Source organism: Suncus etruscus, chromosome 2 (assembly GCF_024139225.1).
Source record: "Suncus etruscus isolate mSunEtr1 chromosome 2, mSunEtr1.pri.cur, whole genome shotgun sequence".
Taxonomy (NCBI): Eukaryota; Metazoa; Chordata; class Mammalia; order Eulipotyphla; family Soricidae; genus Suncus; species Suncus etruscus.
The window spans coordinates 30,433,885-30,454,860 of NC_064849.1; the positions used below are offsets into that span (position 1 = coordinate 30,433,885).

The 20,976-nt window shown below is 34.4% G+C and overlaps 1 pseudogene; it reads right to left on the reverse strand.

The window, feature by feature from the left end:
- Positions 1–18,373, reverse strand: part of LOC126001655 (protein SET-like) — a 77,206-nt pseudogene extending 58,833 nt beyond the window's left edge.
- Between the last annotated feature and the right edge of the window lie 2,603 nt (positions 18,374–20,976).

Genomic DNA, 20,976 nt, shown 5'->3' on the forward strand with positions numbered 1-20,976 from the left:
TATAATGAATTATAGTTTATTATTCATTCAGTTTCTGTCTAAAAGAACTTGATATTTTTTCAGAGGTGGGAAGAGTAGCCAAGGAGTGAGCTGACTTGTCAATCAGACTATAAGTAAATGACAAATGCTGACCTTCATGTTTGCCCCTAAGTGCTCTTACTTTGTAACCTGTTCCCATAGGGACAAAGTTCATTTTTATTGATGAAGAGTTGTTAGAACCCTGAATGTCATTGTATTAGAAGGTTAAGTCTAGAATATAATAAAAACATCTGCAACCATATTGGAGGTGGTAGAGTAGAGGTGATACAGGACCATGGCTGGCAGCTCTTGGTCACTTCTCTGGTGATGAGTTAAGGTAATTATGTACATCAAGAGCAAATATGTCAGTGTCACTGTAAACACATTACATTAACTATAATAACTTTAAATTGGTATAAAACCATTAGTCAGGGGGAAAACTGAAAGAAATTGTTTCAATATTCTTTTACTCTGTAATAAATACCCCAAGATATAGTGGCCTACTTTTTCCCAACAATTTTCTTTGTCAGAAATTTGAGATGTTCGAGGCTCTGATTTGGGAGTTTTTCATGAGTTGCAATCAGGATTTTGGATTGTGAAACACCTTGGCTCAACCACATGGAATCTGAGAATGGTTGCCTGCTGAGAGTCTCTGGTTCTCTCTAATAAAGCTTTACTTCAATGTAGTTTTCCAATGCTGCAGCTTAGGTCAGGCAGATTATAGATAGTCATGGCATTGCAATTCTTCAAGAATAAATCTAAATTATGTAAGGCATGCCATATGACTTTCCCCAGATTTACTTGCAAGAGACAAACAAAACTTCTGTTACACTCCCTAGAAGCTAAAACAGTTGTAAACGCACCCAGACTCTGAGCAAGAAAACACCAATCTTCCAATTGCTGATATCTCAAAAATAATTGGGACAATATTTTAAAACTTGACTCAAGTCAAGTTGTTGGGTTTTTTTTAAGAACTCTAATAAATCCTTTTTCTGGCTTACTTAGTATAACATATTATCTTTCAATTTCATCTATTTTGCATGATGGCATTATTTTTTTCCAGCTGTTTAGTATTCTACTGTGTCTATGTAATGCAACTTCATGATCCACTCACCTATTGTTGCTCATGTAGGTTGATTTCAACTTTTAGCTAACTGTACTGAGTGCTATGATGAATAGTAGTGTGCATAAATTCTTTTGGATGAGTGTATTTTATGTTTGTTTGTTTCTTTGTCTTGGGGATCAATAGCCAAACACAAGAGAAGAATAAATATAGGATGATATAACTTATATTGGTATTTAGAATTATTGCATGAAGAAATGCAATGGTTTAAATGGAGGTTGTCAAGAACACCCTAGGCTCAGTCAAGATGAGAGAAAAGATGCATAGTAACCCATCAATGTTAAAGAATTTAAATAAGAAGCATATAATGCACTACCACTACTAACTATGTATGTAAAATAATAGAGTAATTTTAGTGATATCATGATGAGGATGTTTAATGAGCTCAAAGAGATGATAGCATGTGTAGTCAGCAAGGCACAGAAAGCATGAGAATAAAAATGAAAAAATAACTACTACAAAAATGAAGACTATAGCTTATGACATAAAAAAATAGAATGAGCAGCAAAATAACAGTAGCTGAAGAGTGGAGAAATTTTGAAGCATAATTCCATATTAGAAATTATGATTAAAATACATGAAGTTTTCATTTCTGTCAGTCTTAGTTTGTTTTAAGGATTTTTTGTTTTGTTTTGTTTTGTATTGCTTTGAGAATAAAAGTGTGCATTTCAGTATATACATGCTGTATGTGTGGTTAGTTAATCCTTATACTATTAAAGTGACTAGTCACACTCACAATTTACTACATAAAGGAATAAAATACATCAAAATGTAGTGTATTTTCCTAATGGTAGTAAAGAATACTGTTCACTAATATTAAAAAACACTACAGCATGTAAAAATATAAAACAGAAGAATGCTATTTTCTGTTACTTTATATTTTTACAATATAGAAACTAGGGAAAATTACTATTTGTTCCTCCTCTATCTTGAATTAGTTATCTATGACTTTTAAAATTTACTTCCTTAGATGATGCTTTTTATTCAATGGTTTGACCGACATACATTTAAAATGAAATATGTAACCCCAGTTTTTCTTTATTTTACCAATGAGAATATAAAATATATGAAAAAAACTTATACTAATAGAAGAGTTCTTTTAGGGAAATATTTATTTGATAAAAACAAGCAGTAATTGGTTAAGAATATATAATATTAATCACTTTATAATTTATGTTTAGAGTTCTGCTTAATTCTATCTCTAGATATAGAAAATAATGACTTCTTGATGGGGTTTTAATTCACATGTATAGAGTAGTGGCCATAGAGATTGCATTAAGAAAGATTAGGCAGTATTTCAATAGGACTCAGTGATTGATGCGTAATATCTCCCCTATTTCACAGATTCTTTTTCTCCTTCTGAATGGCATTCTTGGAAGTGTCTTATGCAACATGAAATAAAAGCAAGTATAATAGGTTAATGATTCTGGAGAATTTCTACCATGACTCTAAGAGAATACTATAGTTTTGCAATTTCCTATATATTTCCTAGTTATATAAATTTTCTATTTGTATGTTAAATAAATATAATACATTTATGCATATATATTGGCAATATCCTCATCACTACCAAAGGCCCCAACATCATCAAATGTTTTCTGTATGTAATTTTTAATCATTAAATAGATTTTAAAGAAGTATTTATTGTTTTTTTCTGAGCCCCACTCAGTTGTACTCTGGGCTTTATTCTCAAGAATTTCTTCCATGGGGCTTGGGAAATCATATGAGATTACAGATATTACTGGAACTCTAGCCATTTGTGCATAAAGCAAGTTTTCTACTTCCTATACTAACTCTCCGGCCCAGCAAAGAAGTTATAAAGATATTTTTAAAAGTCAGAATAAGATGTTTCAGTGGACTACTAAAATATTTTAATCAAGGATGAGGAATGGAAGAAATTTTTATCTAAGAATTTTCTGCCATATTTGGACACTACCAAAGGATAATTTCCAGAAACAATTCTAAAACTATTTCTGAGAATTATCCAGAGAAAAATCCCCTTTCACAGTGTGGTCTTGAAAATGTCATTTAAAATTAAATAACAAATAGAAAGAATTCTGTAATTATAAAAAACAAAATCTCAAGGGATGGTCTTTGAATATAGTTTAAAAGTGTGGAAACTTTTTTTTACTCATCTAAAGTAAAATCCTCACTACATCTAAAGTAATGAGGATAAAAAACATTGATGCAGGGAACACATGAAGAATTTAAGTGTGTCTTATAAAATTGCTCTGGACATAGGAGCTGTGAAAATAAAACGATCTTAAGCAATCAAAGACATGTAAGTTACTGAAAATAAAAGAACTCATCTAAAATATATATGTAATTGTTTTAGAAAAATGTATCTTAGCTACCCAGAATAGAAGACAACAGAATATATACACATATAATATAGACTTGCAGACAATTTAAGGTAAAATTAAAACTATGTGATACATTTTAAATAAATTTATTAAAATAAAAAATGCTAACATTTGTCATTTGTCAGCTGATATTTGAAGCAAGATGATACATGATATGCCTTGAATTTTTGATCTTAAAATATTGCTCGGGGTTACATAATTTCTAAGATATATATATATATATATATATATATATATATTAGTATAAAATACTTTATGATGTAACATAAAAACAGCATGCTGATCCACTGAAAACCCAATAAAACCATTCAGGAATGCAACTGGAAGGCAAGGCTGAACTTGAAGAGAAGACTAAGAAAGATGTAAATATGATACTATTTGCTTCTTGCAAAGGATTCTAAAGAGAACAAGGACATTATTTATCTTTATTCTCAGTCTACCTTGAGAGAGATTGGGAATTTACTATTGGACCTATGGAGAATAGTAAATTAGATCAGGAAATTAAAATAAGGAGCCATAAAAAAGACCTGCAGTTTTTAGTGAGTTCATCCTGCATACAGCTGCTTCTCTTGAGAAAGCACACCTGTGTTATACGATGAGAGGTATAAGATATCTCTTTTCCAAATGTTGAGGACACTAAATAATTACTTTTCATATTTCTGGGAAACATCTATGAGTCAGTCCACTTGTGAGATTTTTGATCCAAATTTTTTTTTATTCAGACTCATTCTTAATCATGAAGGAATACTTACAACTTATAGAGGAAAGTCTATTGGTTCCAGTGGATTCTTTGATTTTGTTATAAAAAACATGTAACATGTAAGGTATATGGGTAGCAGAAAATTGATATAAGAATTACATAGTGATGAATTAACATTTAGTTATAAATTGAAATGGTATAGAATTAAAGTTTAATTTTGACAATGAAGTTTAAAGATTCCTTATAGAATAAGATCTGTATGTGAAAATATAGACTATAAACAGAAAATTTGCTCTACCCAAGAAGTAAAGTGAGGTATAAAGTGAAAAATCAGTATTAAGAGAAAAAAACGTATAGCTTTCAAGCAATCTTTATGAAGAAAGAAAGGGCCTACCGAAGTAACTTTACGACATAACTTAAGAAATTGGGAAATGACCACTAAAATGAGCTGGAAGAAGACTGGTAGAAGGAAATAATAAAACATATATAGAAATTAATGAATTTGAAATAAAAATTCCAAAAGATAAATAAAAACAAAGGTTGGTTCTTTGAAAAAATAAACAAGATCAATAAGCCATTAACAACATTCTAATAATAATTAGAGAGAAATATCCCTACTAACCTACATCAAAAATAAAAAGGGGATGTCATGACATACACTACAGAAATTGGAAGGGTAATCAGAGATTACTTGCAGAATATTTATGCAACAGAATAAGAGAGCCTATAAAAATGGATAATTTATTTGCTTCCTATAATCTCTCATGTTTGATACAATAGATGTTAAATATCTAAACAGATATATCACTATAAAGGAAATTAAAATGGTAATCAAAATGAATCCCTCAAACAAAAGCCCAGACCCTGATGTATTCACTAGTGAATTATTTCAAAACTTTGAGAACATGCTGCCAAGGCTTGCCAACTACTTATGGGACTTTGAAGAAACAGAAACAATCTCATATGTAGATAACATCACTGTGATACCAGAAGCTAACAGAGACATCACCAAAAAAAATAAATAATTACATGCCAATATCTTGATGAACACAGATGAAAAGATCCTCAACAAAATACTAGCAGATAGAATATAACAAGTCATCAAAAAGGTTATAAACCATGGCCAAATAAAGTTTATCCAGGAATGCAGTGATGGTTTAGCAGATACTTGTCAATTAATATAACACAAAAAATTATAAAAATTATATGATTAGAGCAATCAATGCAGAAAAAGCATTTGACAAGTTTCAGCACCCATTCATGATTAAAAAATTTCCAGAAATATGGAAATTTAAGGAACTTTCCTCAATATAGTCAAAGCCATTTACCAAAGGCCAGTACAAACATTATCATCAGTGAGGAAAAGTTAAAACCCTTTCCTCTAAGATCTGGAAAAAGACAAAAATGTCCACACTGGTCAATTCTATTGAATATGATACTATAATTACTTGTCATAGAAATTAGACAAGAAAGTTATTAAGAGCATCCACATAGGGAAGAAAGAGATCAATCTCTTACTGCTTATGATGCCATATTTAGTAAAACCCAAGACTACAAAAAAAAACCTTCTAGAAACAATAGATTTATATAATAAAGTGGCAGGTTACAGTTTAGTTACAAAAATCTATGGCTTTTTATCTACAATAATGAAAGACATTTTTTAAATTCCATTTACAACTGTGCCACAGAAAATCAATTATCTTGAAATTATATTAACTCTACTTCCGAAAGACCTATGTCTAAGAAAACTACAAAAACTGCTTGACAAATAAAAGAGGGTACAAGGAAATGGAAACAAATATCTTGTTCATGTATTGTGAGAATCAACACCACTAAAATGACAATACATCATCAAACACTGTATAGATTTAATCAATTCCTATAAGGATACTCATGACATTTTTTCAGAGAAGTAGGTAAAAAATTCTGAAATTTATTTAGAACCATCAACCTTCACAAATATCAAAGAAGTCTTTGGGGGAAAAGGAAAGAAGTTATCACTTTCCCCAATTTCAAACATTAAAACAGCATGAGACTGGATAAATAGCACAGTAGTAGGGCGTCTGCCTGGCACGCCGCTGATCCAGGACATTTGGTGGTTCCTAAAAGTAAAAATTAAAAGAAATAAGCATATTGTGAAATGCAACTTGGAGGACCTGAGTGATAGCAATTAGGGCATTTGTCTTGCACCAGGTCAACCTTGTTCCAATTCTTTTTTTTTTTTTTTTTCGTCACACCCGGCAGTGCTCAGGGGTTGCTCCTGGCTGTCTGCTCAGAAATAGCTCCTGGCAGGCACGGGGGACCATATGGGACACCGGGATTCGAACCAACCACCTTTGGTCCTGGATCGGCTGCTTGCAAGGCAAACGCCACTGTGCTATCTCTCCGGGCTCAATTCTTTTTTTTTTTTTATTAATTATTTTTTTTTTATTATTTTAATTATGACAACAAAGATGCAAAGAAAGAGGAAAGGGTAAAGTTACAGTGGAAGCCCAATCACCCATAAACAGGATTCTCAGTAGTTCCATCGATGATATCCCAGCCTTGAACTTTCAGCCAAAGAACATTAAGAAAAACAAAACTGAACCCATGTACAATACAATTACTTTGTCCCTCAAATCCCCAGTTGTAGTACATATTGTTTCTTAGCAGCACACCATATAATCTAAAGATATTAGACTTATGTAACTCTTTAAACATTGAGGGCAAAGTACATTTATCTAGTTCCATGCACATGCTTACTAGTTTAAGTTAACCTCAAAAGTTTTAATGGGTTGTTTTTCTTAAGGATTGGAGTCAAGAGAACATAGTAAAAAACGATATTAAAGTGGCATTTGTTTGCATAGGCCCACCAAAACATAAGGGACATGGAAAGACAAATTATGGTCTAAATACATGGAGACCCTACCCCTGAAGTTTCCTGGCACAGGACTGACTCTAGGCTCCAGGCAAACTAGTTTGTCCAATTCAAGTCATAGTCTGTAGTGGCAATACACCTCCATTCCTCACATAGTCTCTGTTGTTGGTATCATTCTTCTGTATTAAAGATCCTGGAGTCTGCATATCCCATATTGCAGTCAGGATGGTGCAGAGCATCCTCTCGTTTCACCTCACACTTAAGGGGCAATAGAGAGAACCTATATATTCTTCTACCATGATGTTTCTATCCACTTTTCATCTTGTCTTTTCTTTGTAAGCTGTTCAGTAAGGATTGTGGTGGAACTATCCCTCAGTTTGATGCCTATGATTGAACTATGTCATGGAAATTGCTGGTCTTGTTCCTATTGCCTCCAGATGCACCAATAATGCTTCGTGGCATTGATCCTTGTTTGCATAGACACATTAAAATGGGAAAACACTATACATACAGATTAGTTATTATATAATAAATCTCATTACAATGTACCTTACACCCTGAATATTGATATAATGACCTGGCATAGGCCTCAGTTGAATGGGCATTCTCCATTCACGCTGGAACCAGGCAAGCTATCTACGAAACATCCAAGGTCTTTTATAGCAACAGTTGGAACCAGTCCTCTACCAGGAAAGACACTACCAAGGGTGTGACATCGACCTCCTAATAAGACACTTCCGTTTACACTGAGAAGACGTGACAACAACAATGACCTGCGAGAAGACATGACAACAACGATGACCTGCTCTACAGGACATGGTTCTCTCTATTGCCCCTTAAGTGTGAGGTGAAACGAGAGGATGCTCCGGGCTCAATTCTTAACATCCCATATGGTTCCTAAACCTGCCAGTGGTGATTTCTGAATGCAGTGCCAGAAGTTACCCCTGAGTGCCACAGGGTGTGATCACCCCACAATATCCCTAAAAGTAATAAGAAATCTAAATTAACAGGAATAGTTTTGCAAAAATATTACTCATAGTGTATTACTTTCCTTAGTTTGTTTTGGTTTGGTGGTGTTCAGAACTTACTCTTTTTCTTTTTTAATTTTTTTTTTATTTAAACACCTTGATTACATACATGATTGTGTTTGGGTTTCGGTCATAAAAGGAACACCACCCATCACCAGTGCAACATTCCCATCACCCAAGTCCCAAATCTCCCTCCTCCCCACCCAACCCCTGCCTGTACTCTAATCAGGCTCTACCTTTCCCTCATACATTCTCAATATTAGGACAGTTCAAAATGTAGTCATTTCTCTAACTAAACTCATCACTCTTTGTGGTGAGCTTCCTGAGGTGAGCTGGAACTTCCAGCTCTTTTCTCTTTTGTGTCTGAAATTTATTATTGCAAGAATGTCTTTCATTTTTCTTAAAACCCATAGATGAGTGAGACCATTCTGAGTTTCTCTCTCTCTCTCTCTGACTTATTTCACTCAGCATAATAGATTCTGTGTACATCCATGTATAGGAAAATTTCATGACTTCATCTCTCCTGACAGCTGCATAATATTCCATTGTGTATATGTACCACAGTTTCTTTAGCCATTCGTCTGTTGAAGGGCATCTTGGTTGTTTCCAGAGTCTTGCTATGGTAAATAGTGCTGCGATGAATATAGGTGTAAGGAAGGGATTTTTGTATTGTATTTTTGTGTTCTTAGGGTATATTCCTAGGAGTGGTATAGCTGGGTCGTATGGGAGCTCGATTTCCAGTTTTTGGAGGAATCTCCATATTGCTTTCCATAAAGGTTGAACTAGACGGCATTCCCACCAGCAGTGGATAAGGGTTCCTTTCTCTCCACATCCCTGCCAGCACTGTTTGTTCTCATTCTTTGTGATGTGTGCCATTCTCTGTGGTGTGAGGTGGTATCTCATTGTTGTTTTGATTTGCATCTCCCTGATGTTTAGTGATGTGGAGCATTTCTTCATGTGTCTTTTGGCCATTTGTATTTCTTCTTTGTCAAAGTGTCTGTTCATTTCTTCTCCCCATTTTTTGATGTGATTAGATGTTTTTTTCTTGTAAATTTCTATCAGTGCCTTGTATATTTTGGAGATTAGCCCCTTGTCTGATGGGTATTGGGTGAATAGATTCTCCCACTCAGTGGGTGGCTCTTGTATCCTGGGCACTATTTCCTTTGAGGTGCAGAAGCTTCTCAACTTAATATATTCCCATCTGTTAATCTCTGCTTTCACTTGCTTGGAGAGTGCAGTTTCCTCTTGAAGGTCCTTGGTAGAACATAGGTAGTACTAGGTATTAAACTCAGGCTGGCTACAGGCAAGAAAGTTCTTCTCCTACTGTGTACTATCTCTTGGTTCCTTGTAGCGTGTTAATTGAATTGCTTGAAACTATATTTTATATTTATATTTATATATTCTTTATATTTATGTTTATATTGCCATAAATTATGGACATAAAATACTTACATAACCAACACTGCGCTGTAACACAATTGGGAAAATAGAGTATATTTTAGGATGAATAGGAATAGATAGGTACTGAGAATTTTAAGGAAAATCACACGAATTGTGTTCCATATCCATAAAGTATGATAGCTCCAATTTTATAAATCAAGTCAAATTATGTAGGATTGATACATAAATCCATAAAAGGAGCTAACATGGGCAATCGTTGTCTGTGGAAATGGAGAAAAGTAACAGAGAATTAAAAAGGATCTTATTTCACAAGTCTTATATACTATTTGATCTCATAGGAATAGGAGTCCATGTTTAATTTGGACAGAATACTTTATTTTTACTTCTGACAAATATCTCAAGTTTGGTACCAGAGTCTCTGAGATGGGCAAGTAGAGAGACAAGCTTTGCATAGGACAACGTGCTATTCTTTGTCTCCCATTGCTGCAGTCTGTGAATCTCACTGATTAGCAGATACATTATTCCACTTTGCTCTTTTCATATCTTCTTGGAGGACTCTGCACCAAAAGAATCCTCTTCAGCTTCCTTCCGGCTCTGTGGTCTTATAGAACATTCCTCTTTAAAATAACCTTTAATGAATGAAGGAGAAATAGCTATCACATCCAAAAAACTAATCAAGCTTCTTGGGAAATATGAATGTAAATAAAATATTGATTAAAAGCTAAAAGGAATTTAATTAGGTTACTCAGTTTAATAGTTTAATTTGGCAGAAACAGACAACTTGGACAAGGTTCTCTGTGTAAGCACATTTTAAATCACTAATTAAAATTTCAGATGGCATTCTGAGATTAGCAAAAGGATCTTCAAAGGCAAGCAGTGTGGCCATTTATTTTATTTTAAAATTCAAAGCAATACTAAGATGTGATTTGAGTTCTCTCTAAAATAATGTGAATTTTTTAGTTTATTATAGCCCAATTTTAACTACATGCTATCTGTAAATAGACTCAAGATAAACATAAATGTATGCAAAGGTATACCCCATATATAATACTTTAAGAATCATCTTCAATGTGTTTTTACTAGAATAGATAAAATTGGACTCTCAAAGATATGACCTTTTTACATGGTGAAAATAGACTCTGACCATGTTAAACTCATGACAGAGGAGAATGTTATTTATTTAGTCTGATTCATCGAGTGTGTAAACCATTTGAAATGAGACACTAGGAAAACCTATCTTTTGAGGCTATTACATAATTATATATCAATATACCAAATGTCACACTACAAGGTCAAAGCTAAGTTTGTGTTTATGTTTAAGGTAGTATAACATACAGAATATAACCAGTCTAAAATGAATATTATAAGGAAAGTGTCTGGAGTCATTCTTTCTGGTTTATATTCAGCTCTTCCTCTTTAGTAGTCATGTTCTATTGCACAATTTAGATAGAATTTTATGCATATTTCTATGATTAGTAATACAGGAATGATAATGATTATACCTACTTGTATTATTATTATTATTATTATTATGACTGAAAAGGATACGGTTGGATTGATAATCAATTTGTAGGGCATTTGCCTTGCACATGGATTTCCTGGATTTAATCCCAGACATCCATATATATGATCCTGTGAGCACACCCCAGGAATCATTCCTAAGTACGGAGCCATTTGTTGTAACCCCAAAGCAAAATATTAAAACAAATTTAGAGATTGGGACAGAGAGATAATAGTTATTATGGTATGTAATTTGCACTCAGTTGATATGGATTTGATCACTGACACCATATATCAATTGAACCCTGAGGACAGAGATGGGAGTAAGTCCTATGAACTGCTAAATATGCTCCCTCCAGTTTTTCAAGCACACAGAACACTAAGATAATAGCAATAATCTTATGCACAGTAAATTTGCATTTTTAAATTAAATTAATGTATTATGTTGCAGAAAAATAAAGATATATATGTTTACTGGGGATCAAAAGAATAAACACCATATGTACTGTTCTAACATGCATTTAATTCAAGTCTTACATATTTAATTCTAAATCTTCCATTTACCTGCTATAGCATGAGAATCACCAAGTATCTTTATGCTTCACAGCTTAATGAAGAAAGCCCATACTTATGAATGTTACTTAAGAAACAATACTAGCGACCAGAGCCGTGGCGCAAGCAGTAAATTGTCTGCCTTGCCCACGATAGCCTAGGACAGAATGCAGTTCAATCCCCCAGTGTCCCATATGTTCCCCAGGCCAGGAGTGATTTCTGAGCACATAGCCAGGAGTAACCTTTGAGCATCACTGGGTGTGGCCCAAAAACCAAAAAAAACAAAAAAAGATACAATAATGATGCTAACGCCATATGCAAAACTCGACCCATCAGAAATGTTTAACAAATGTCAATATTTCTTCTCTTTTAAAATAAATAGAAAATAAAATATATGTATCCTATCTTCCAAAAATGTATTGAACGGATGATTCATTAGGTGATTGCTTTCATTAATTATAATTTTCTAGGAAGGGCTTCAAAAGAGCTTTGATTTTTGTAAAGCAACCTAAACACACTGGAGGGTGTACATCTGCCCATATACAAATTCCATAGCTCATCTTTTCTTCAAAGGAAGCATTTACAATCATATGCATAATGATCACAAATATATTAATTATACATGTCAAAGATGCTGATTATTTATATAAAGTCTCCATTGCTTTGGTACACAGTGGAACAGTAGATAGGACATTCACTCTATTAGACAACTTCACAGTAATTATAGAGACTATCATCTGTACTTCACCTCAGTCCAGATTTTTGACAAATAACTTATTGATGTATTAGATTGAAATTTGTATGAAATGATGACAATTCATCAATAGCTCTTATTGATGCAAAAAAGAGCATATAGGACTAAGAACCTCAGTTTTAGAACAATGTAAAGATATTTATATGAATAACAATAGTCAATATGACAAACTCATCTATCATTATCAATTAAATAGTAAAAGGCACACGATAGTGATTGTAAGAGAGCAAAATAATGAGGCAACATCTATATAAATATTTACCATTTATGTATGTATCACATTTTAATCAACTATTTCATATGGGAAATAAATATGAGTTGATGATCATATTTCTTTTGATATAACTGAATTTTTCTGCAATTTTAAAATGTATCATTCCTTTTTTGAAGCTCCTTTCTCAATTTTCTGAGATTTTTATTTGTCCTTTTATTTAAATTAATTCCTAATTAATTCAAAATCTGTTGGTTTTTTTGATGACTTTCTGCATCTATAACTTTGTCACACAATCAATATATATTTTAAATGTTCTTTACTGTAGTAACATTGCATTATGTTCTGCAAGTTTTAAGTATGCATTGTTAAAAGACAACATAAGTTCATTCATATGCTTATTACAGTACTGTTTCCAATAGCATATGTATATCACAACCCAAAAAGACGTGATATGTAAACAGAGTGGAAGGCCATTCACATTATATAATGAAAAGAAACTGTTGATGGGAATATTCTCTTGTTCGTCCTCTGTAGAAAATAATATGGAGACTGGTTAAAAATAACAACATAGAGCTTCTGAATTATGCTGCAATTCCATTTCATGGCATCTAACTCAGATAAACAAAAATGTTCATCTGAAAAGATGCATGCACACCTATCTATGTTCATTACAATGCTGAGTACAACAGTCCAGATATAGAAATAACTCCAGTGGCCAATGACAGACAAGCAAAGAAGCTATGAGATGTGTACACAGCGCATTACTACACAGATATAATTGATGGTATCTTGGAATTTCATGCAACTTGAGTAAACTGGGGCATCATGTTAAGTCAAATTAGTTGGAGGGAGAAAAATGTTCTTTATATTAAATGAGGAGAGTCTTTGATGTCAAAACAAAGATTACTTGAGCAGTGGGAGGAAGAGCATGAGAAGGTAAACAGGCACACAGAATGAGGCCAAAGAATTTGCACAATTTAATTGTGGTGAAAATACAGTGATTCGGTACACCAAAGCATGAGTTAATATTGCAGAAACCCTGCGACCTAAACTAGTGTGAGTATCAAAAGTAAAAAAGGAATTGTCATTGGTCACAACAAAAATACAATTAAATGTGTTACACTCTGAAATAAGTCAAAACACAAAGTCAAGTACTGCTAACCTCACATGTGCGAGAGAAAGCAAGCAAGAGACAAAATAAAAATTAATAAAAAAGGAAAGAAAGCTAAGATCAAGAAAAATCAACTAGTGATTTTGAAAGAATAAAGACTAACATGCAGGCTGGAAAAAAATAGAATATATAAATCCAAAACTAAGCCCTGAATTTGGATAGCAGAATACATATTGCGGGAGAAAGAAAACAGCAAGCACAGAGGGAGAGCAGGTCAATAAAAGGCAGTGGAGGAATTCCATACGTTTTAAGAGGCATGACAAAGTCCACTTGATACACATAAAAAAATGTAAGTCAATAGTATCTCAGTGAAACAAAAAAGAATCAGTATATTGTGCCCTAAGCTTGCCAGTGAAAATTCAAGTCTTGTCTCTGCTCGACCTATAAAGCATTAATTTCATAAATATGAAAAAGTCCGTGATCTTGTGGAATATTAATGATAGCTGGAAAGTCAAGACTGTTGTCTCAGCAAATAAAAGAAAAAATAAGGCAACAAATACTAATGTATATATTAAGATATAACATGTTTTTCTATATAACATGGGGGGCTCAAATGTATAATTTAGAGCTATGTGTACAAGATGGTCATTAAATACACTATAGAGCCCGTAGGAATGTTAAAGTGAATCATGCAATTTACCACAAAATGGGAGTCATAGGAGGATTTCATGTTAACTAACGTAATTCTGAAGATAAATGACAGACACTGGATGACCTCACTTCTTTATGGTTGATAGAATGACAGGACTAGTAAAGCAAAATTAACAAAAGGAGATTACCTAAATTTCCCTGGACCCTAGATTGTAGGAATAAGGACAGAGAAGAAAGGAAGTTAAAATGACAAGAAAAATAAGAAAAAGCAGAAGAGAGGTGACAGGGCCAGAGATGGGGGGTACAATAATTAGGACACTTGCATTGCATGCAGCTGTCCTGATCCCTGGCATCCCATCTATTACCTGAGCACTGCCAGGAATGACCACTGAATGAAGAATATAGAGTAACCCCTAAGAATTATCAGATGTGGAAATGGGAGGGTGGTGGGCAATTCTACGAGGCAGCCTGGAGGATGAAAGGGAACCTGGGGACATCTGGGGATGTTGGTAGAGGGGAAATTGATACTGGTGCTAGGGTTGATGTTGGAACATTATGTGCCTAAAACTCTTCTATGAATACCTCTTAAAATCATATGCATGCACTCATATTTCATATAATAGCTAGAGAAGAAGATGCTTGTCATGCATGCATCTGCCCCTGTTAGATTCCCAGCTTGCATACTTGCATATTTTCAGGAGTGATTACTGAGCACAGACTGAGGAGTGAGCTCTGAGCACTGCAGTGTGTGGCCATAAAACTAATAAAAGAAAATATACTCATATACTCCGGGCAGGGGTCTCAAACTCAATTTACCTGGGGGCCGCAGGAGGCAAAGTCGGGGTGATCCTTGAGTGCAAAGTCAGTAGTAAGCCTTGAACATTGGGGGGTGTGACCCAAACAACTAAAACAAAACAAAACAAAAAAAGATTCCCCTAGGGCAGGGCCACAAAATGTTGTACGGAGGGCCGCAAACGGCCCACAGGCGGCAAGTTTGAGACCCCTGCGGGTAATCTAAGGTGTGATTTCAGGTTCATGCTCTAACAGTGGTCCTCAAACTATGGCCCCCGGGCCACATATTGTATTTGTATCTGTTTTGTTTCTTCATTGCAAAATAAGATATATGCAGTGTGCATAAGAATTCGTTCATAAGTTTTGTTTTTACTATAGTCAGACCCTCCAATGGTCTGAGGGACAGTGAACTGGCCTCCTGTTTAAAAAGTTTGAGGACCCCTGCTAGGATATGATCATTTTATTCTGCCTCTTATAGGTGACTATACTGTCATAAAATAGAAATCATTCATCATAGTCACACATCTCTTATGAATATCACAATTCAGCTTCTTGATATTACTTTTAAAATATACCTAATTGTTTCCCCTCATAGATTGGTAAAATAGATCCAAAGCAGCAAACAATTGGTAACTAGGTTTCATGACACAAGGCAATCACAGCCACAAAACCTGCTTCTCAGACAAAAGCTGTGTCCTATTAGTATTCCGTAAATCCTTGAAAAGAGACACAAGCATGAGCCACCAGGCAGCTCTTTATCTGTCATTATCGGCTGTTCTTTGATGAAACCACTATCTGGGAAAATGCATCTGCCTTCCTGCCTTCTGTGAGAGATTGTTAAGCACTAGAGAGTGAACGAACCTGCAATTTCCTAGCTTTGTGGTTTTCCTCTGAATAGCAACCAACGTCGACAGGTATGCCCGCCATCTCTGTTCAGCCTGATCCAAAAATAAGCTTATATAACCAATATCAAAGTCAGTTTTAGCTCATTGAGTCAAAGAATTGCTTCACTTAATATAGTCCCTAATGGATCCTCTGCGTTTTTCTTTAAAATAGAAGAAAAAGAATACAATATAACTTTGATTTTAGTTTGGCAAGACGGAGATGGAATTTGAGCTCAAGTCAGATGATGACATGGTCAATTAGTAGTACCAGAGAATTGAGATTATACTTTGGCATCCTAGTAGAATTATTTATTTATTTGTGTGTGTGAAGGGAAGGGTGGGGGTGGGGACTGGCCATACTCAACAGCACACAAGGCTTATTTATTCTTTGCTCTGCACTTAAGGATTACTCCTAGTGGCCTCAGGGGACAATATGGTGTGCTGGGCATTAAATCAGGTCCATGGCATGCAAGGCAAGCACCCTAGGAACTGTTCTCTCATTCTTGCCATATTATTTATCTTAAAGTTTCACTCCTGTTAATCCCGTTATTATGGTGCTGAATTCCAATGATGATTATTGTTGTTTTCCAAAGCTTCAGTCTTGAGAGATATGTTTTCTCTATGAAATTATAACCTGGCGTTATCAGAGTCCTGTCAAAAGGATCAAGCAGCCCTTTTCTCATCTTCCCCAACTACACCTTCGCTTCATGTAAGCAAGAGAATCTGACACATAAAAGGAGAGCAAGATTGTTGATTTAACCCTTGTTAGAAACAAGGCTTTTTTTTTCTCACATGACCTGCATTTCCATGGTAATGGCAGATTGATAAAAGCATGTCAATCTAAACACTCTGCTGAGGAGTGCACAAAAAAGACATACAGGCCTCCTACCAGGAGTCACGAACTGAAACACTAATAGCTCAAACCAACTACGCTTGTTCTGTTCCAGGAAGAGTTCAAGCACGTGTAGTGAAGGCTTTCTATGTAGGAATTCAATTAGCTTTCATATATATATATATACTCTGTTAAGGTAGTATCATTGTGATCATCATCTCAGAGATGAGAGAACAGAAGAATTTGTAACTTACATAAAGTTACCTAATGACAGAAGAAAGATTTAGAATCATCTTGTGTCTCAACATTCAACAGTCAATATTGTTGTGCTCTACTGATCCCTGAGAATCCAGATCTCTAGAAATCTCTAGAATCAAGAAAAGTCATAGAAATGAACCAGTGGGGAGTGTATTGTTGTCATGAAGGAAGTTAGACTTGATGTTACCATATATTCTCTAACATGATAGAAAAATTAAAACTTCATTGTTCATGTGAAATGTCTTGCTTAAAAAAGCGTTGGGTATTAATTTTTCAAATGCTTTTATACACCCCTTTGAAAAATACTACACACTTTCATAGGACACAAGGTCCCCAGCGTCTTCTTTTGTCTTTAACCAGATTACTTAAGAAATATGCTTTAAATATTATGCTTTATATGATCACTAAATCAGCACTGTATGTTTACCACCTAATCAGATTCTTTACCTTTTAATTAGGATGTTGTCTGATTTACCCACCCACCTCTTTCCCCTTTTCCTTCTGGTAACCACTAATGGGCTTACAATTTAAAAGTTTGATTTTGTTTCATTTAGCATATTCATTTGTTTTGTTTATCTAAAATTCAAGTAAGTAAAATCATATGGTGTTTATTATTCTCTGCTGACTTATTTCAGGAAACAAAGTACCTTCTCAGCTCATTATGTTGTTGTCAATGACAGGAATTCATCTTTGTGCTTGTTCGATTTGTTTTTGGGCCACATCCAGTGGTGCTCAGGGGTTACTCCTGGCCATCTGGGATGGCAGGGATCTAACCTGAGTCCATCTTAGTTCCGCTGCATGCAAAGCAAAGGCCCTACTGTAGTACTATCACTTTAGTCCTGGTAATTCATGTATTATACATGTATAATTACATGTATCATGTAATATTTCATGATACACACATTGTGACATCTCTATCATATTAATTGTTACTGGTTAATTAGAGGTAAACTTCTCTTTAAACATACTGTGTAGTTCATTTGGAGCATAGTAGAAATTGTTTGCAAAGCTTTTATATATTTTATGAAAAATATAGCAGAATTATTGAACTGTGGCTGAGGCAGCCCATCTATCTAAAGAAAGAATTACTTGAAGAGGATCAGTTCAGCTCCTCACCTAACCACTGACATTGTTATAAAAAACCTCTTTCAATAGTATCAAAATAGTCCTTTTGGCGTTAGATTTCAGTGATCTTAGTTTTGCCCTCTGGAGATACACTTGCTAAGACAAATCTTTCTTCTACAAACCACTGTCAGATTTTTGAACAGCGAACATAATTCCTTCATCCTCTTTTTCAAGTTTCACAATAACAAATGCTTCAATGATTTTTATCATGGTCCCAAATCTTTACCCAGTTTTAAATAAAAACAAATAGGTTGGATATTTAGGAGCCAGAGAAATAGTATATAGTGGATAGAGCATTTGCCTTACACACAGCTGACCCAAGTTTAATCACAGGCATCCTAAAATCTCCAAGCCTATAAGGAGTAACCTCTGAGTGCCATCAGGTGTGGCACGAAAACAAACAGATAAACTAACCAAAATGGGCTGGAGATATAGAACTTCAGGTAGCATGATTGTATTGCATGCTGCCCATCTGGGTTTGATACCAGGCACCCCTATGGTTCTCCAGGCCCACCAGAGAGTAATTCCTGAGTGGAGAGACAGGAGTATCTCCAGATGTGGCCTGAAAACCAAAATAAATAAATTTCAGTTAATTAAGGTAAATCTTTATTTACCTTTGCTATGTACAATTCTAAACGTGTCTAAATTGTTTTTGAAAAATTCACAATCCTCTATCATTAAGTTATTTTGAGACTACATTGGAATAAATGTCACATTATGCACATATTCCTGAGCATATATGAATGAAATGCTCCTTTATATAGAATTGCATTACATATATGATACCCTACATACTTTCGAGGCCTTGTTATATTAATTCCTAATATTTTAAATACTCTTATTTTAGTTTTACACTTAATTTAAGTTTTAATAATATTTTTTCTTGAGCCAGAGACTTGTTTTGTGAACTGTTCTTTGAATTGTAGTAAAACTTCTAGTACCACCCCTAATCTGCCTTCATTTGATGTGACAGGTTTTTGTTTGTTTGTTTGTTTGCTTGCTTGCCTGTTTATTTGGAGGCTCGGGTCACACCCAGTGATGCTTAGGGGTTACTCCTGGCTCTGAGCTCTGGAATTACTCCTTTCAGTCTCAGAGGAACATATATAAAAAAAGCAGGGCTCAAATTCAAATTCTCTAGGACTCATTGATTTCACTGAGCAGTTATTGACTTCCCAGAAACTCTGCTTTACTTCTTGAGAGCATATAGCTAAAATTACATATAAATATCTGTATCTGTAAATATATATGTCATAATTAGGAATGTGGTTGGCTGGCCTTTGATCCATTATATTTACATTCAAATTTGTCCAGGTTTTTTTTTGGACCATCAAAATAATGGTGCTTTCATATTGCAATTAAGAATAGAGTTACAGTTCTATAGATTGAATATTTTTCCTCTTAAAAACTACATTATGCTAGAATGTATGGCATTCTTCTTCTTCTTTAGCTTATTAAAGTATTTTTAATTTTTTTCTGGTTGAATTGAACTTTTGTACCTTCTTCCACCTGTTATTTTCTACTTTTGCCTTTGTCTTACCATCCCAACAGTTTTACTGTGGAGCAGGCAGATAACCCAGGCTCAACTCATATTTTGTTCTTGCTCTTTGAAGTACAGGCCTCGGAGGGACCCTAAGATGAAAACAACTGTGAATCAGGCTTCCTAAGATGCACACTGATAAGTTTCTTTATTCTTTCTTGCTCCTTCTATCACCCACTTCCCTATTTCCATTGTTTTGGAGGCCACTAACCCTGGGTCTTCTTTGATTTTGTAAACCACATAAGACTAAATTAGGTTTCTCTTCTAAACCTCATAAGAGGCAAGCTACAATAATCAAATTTCAAATTAAAATTGTCAAGAAGGTAATCTAGGTGAGGTGTGGGAGTTCTGGGGTGGGGGTCAGTAACATCAGTGGAAAGTTCACAATAATGGTGAGATTGATGTTGGAACAGTATAAATCAACAACTGAATTATGAAAAAAATTTAAGTCGTGTTGCCTTAATAAAAATATTTTTAACTTTAAAATTAGCCATTGGGGACACTAAAGATCTAATGAAATTTTCTGTGAACTGCATTAATTATCTCTTTGTTTGTTTCTAAACAAAACAAAACAAAAATGAAAAACATATCTTCTAAACCTGAGTTTGTGTTGTTCATATTGGTCTCCTTGGATTTTTATGCCGTGACTATAAATAACTTAGGTTTTAAAACAATGAAAATATTATAAATTGATTGAGTGTTTATTGTATGTTAGGCACAATTTGACATGATTTAAGTTGTTAATAAACTATTTGAAATCACTGTAGATTTATAGAAAAATGACAGATGTTGCACTTTCATGATTCTATCAAAAAATTATCCCTAATGTTATCATCAGAGGCAACCTGATGCATTTATTAAAACTCCTGTGACAACATTGCTTCAATGTGAAGAACTCAACTCTGCTTCATTTAAAATTCATCAATTTTCTATCCATGTCCTCTTTCTGTTCCAGGATCCCAGAGAGATTTCACATCACTTGTAGCAGTGTTTTCCCTTCACTATCTCATTTCATTTTCTCAGTTGCCTAGAAAAGAGACACTATCATTATCCCATTTGCACAGTAGAAAACTGAGACAAAGAGGAGTATAGCCATTAATAAAGCTCACAGAGTTTTTAATGGTAAAAGTAGGATCTATACCCAGTAGTCTGCACCTGAGTGTTAGTTTTCAACCTTCGAGCTATGTTACTAAAGCAAATGATGCTTCTTATGATTTTACCCTAATTTTAGCTATCAATAATCTTAATTGTTCATGTACTTGGATTTGAGGGAATT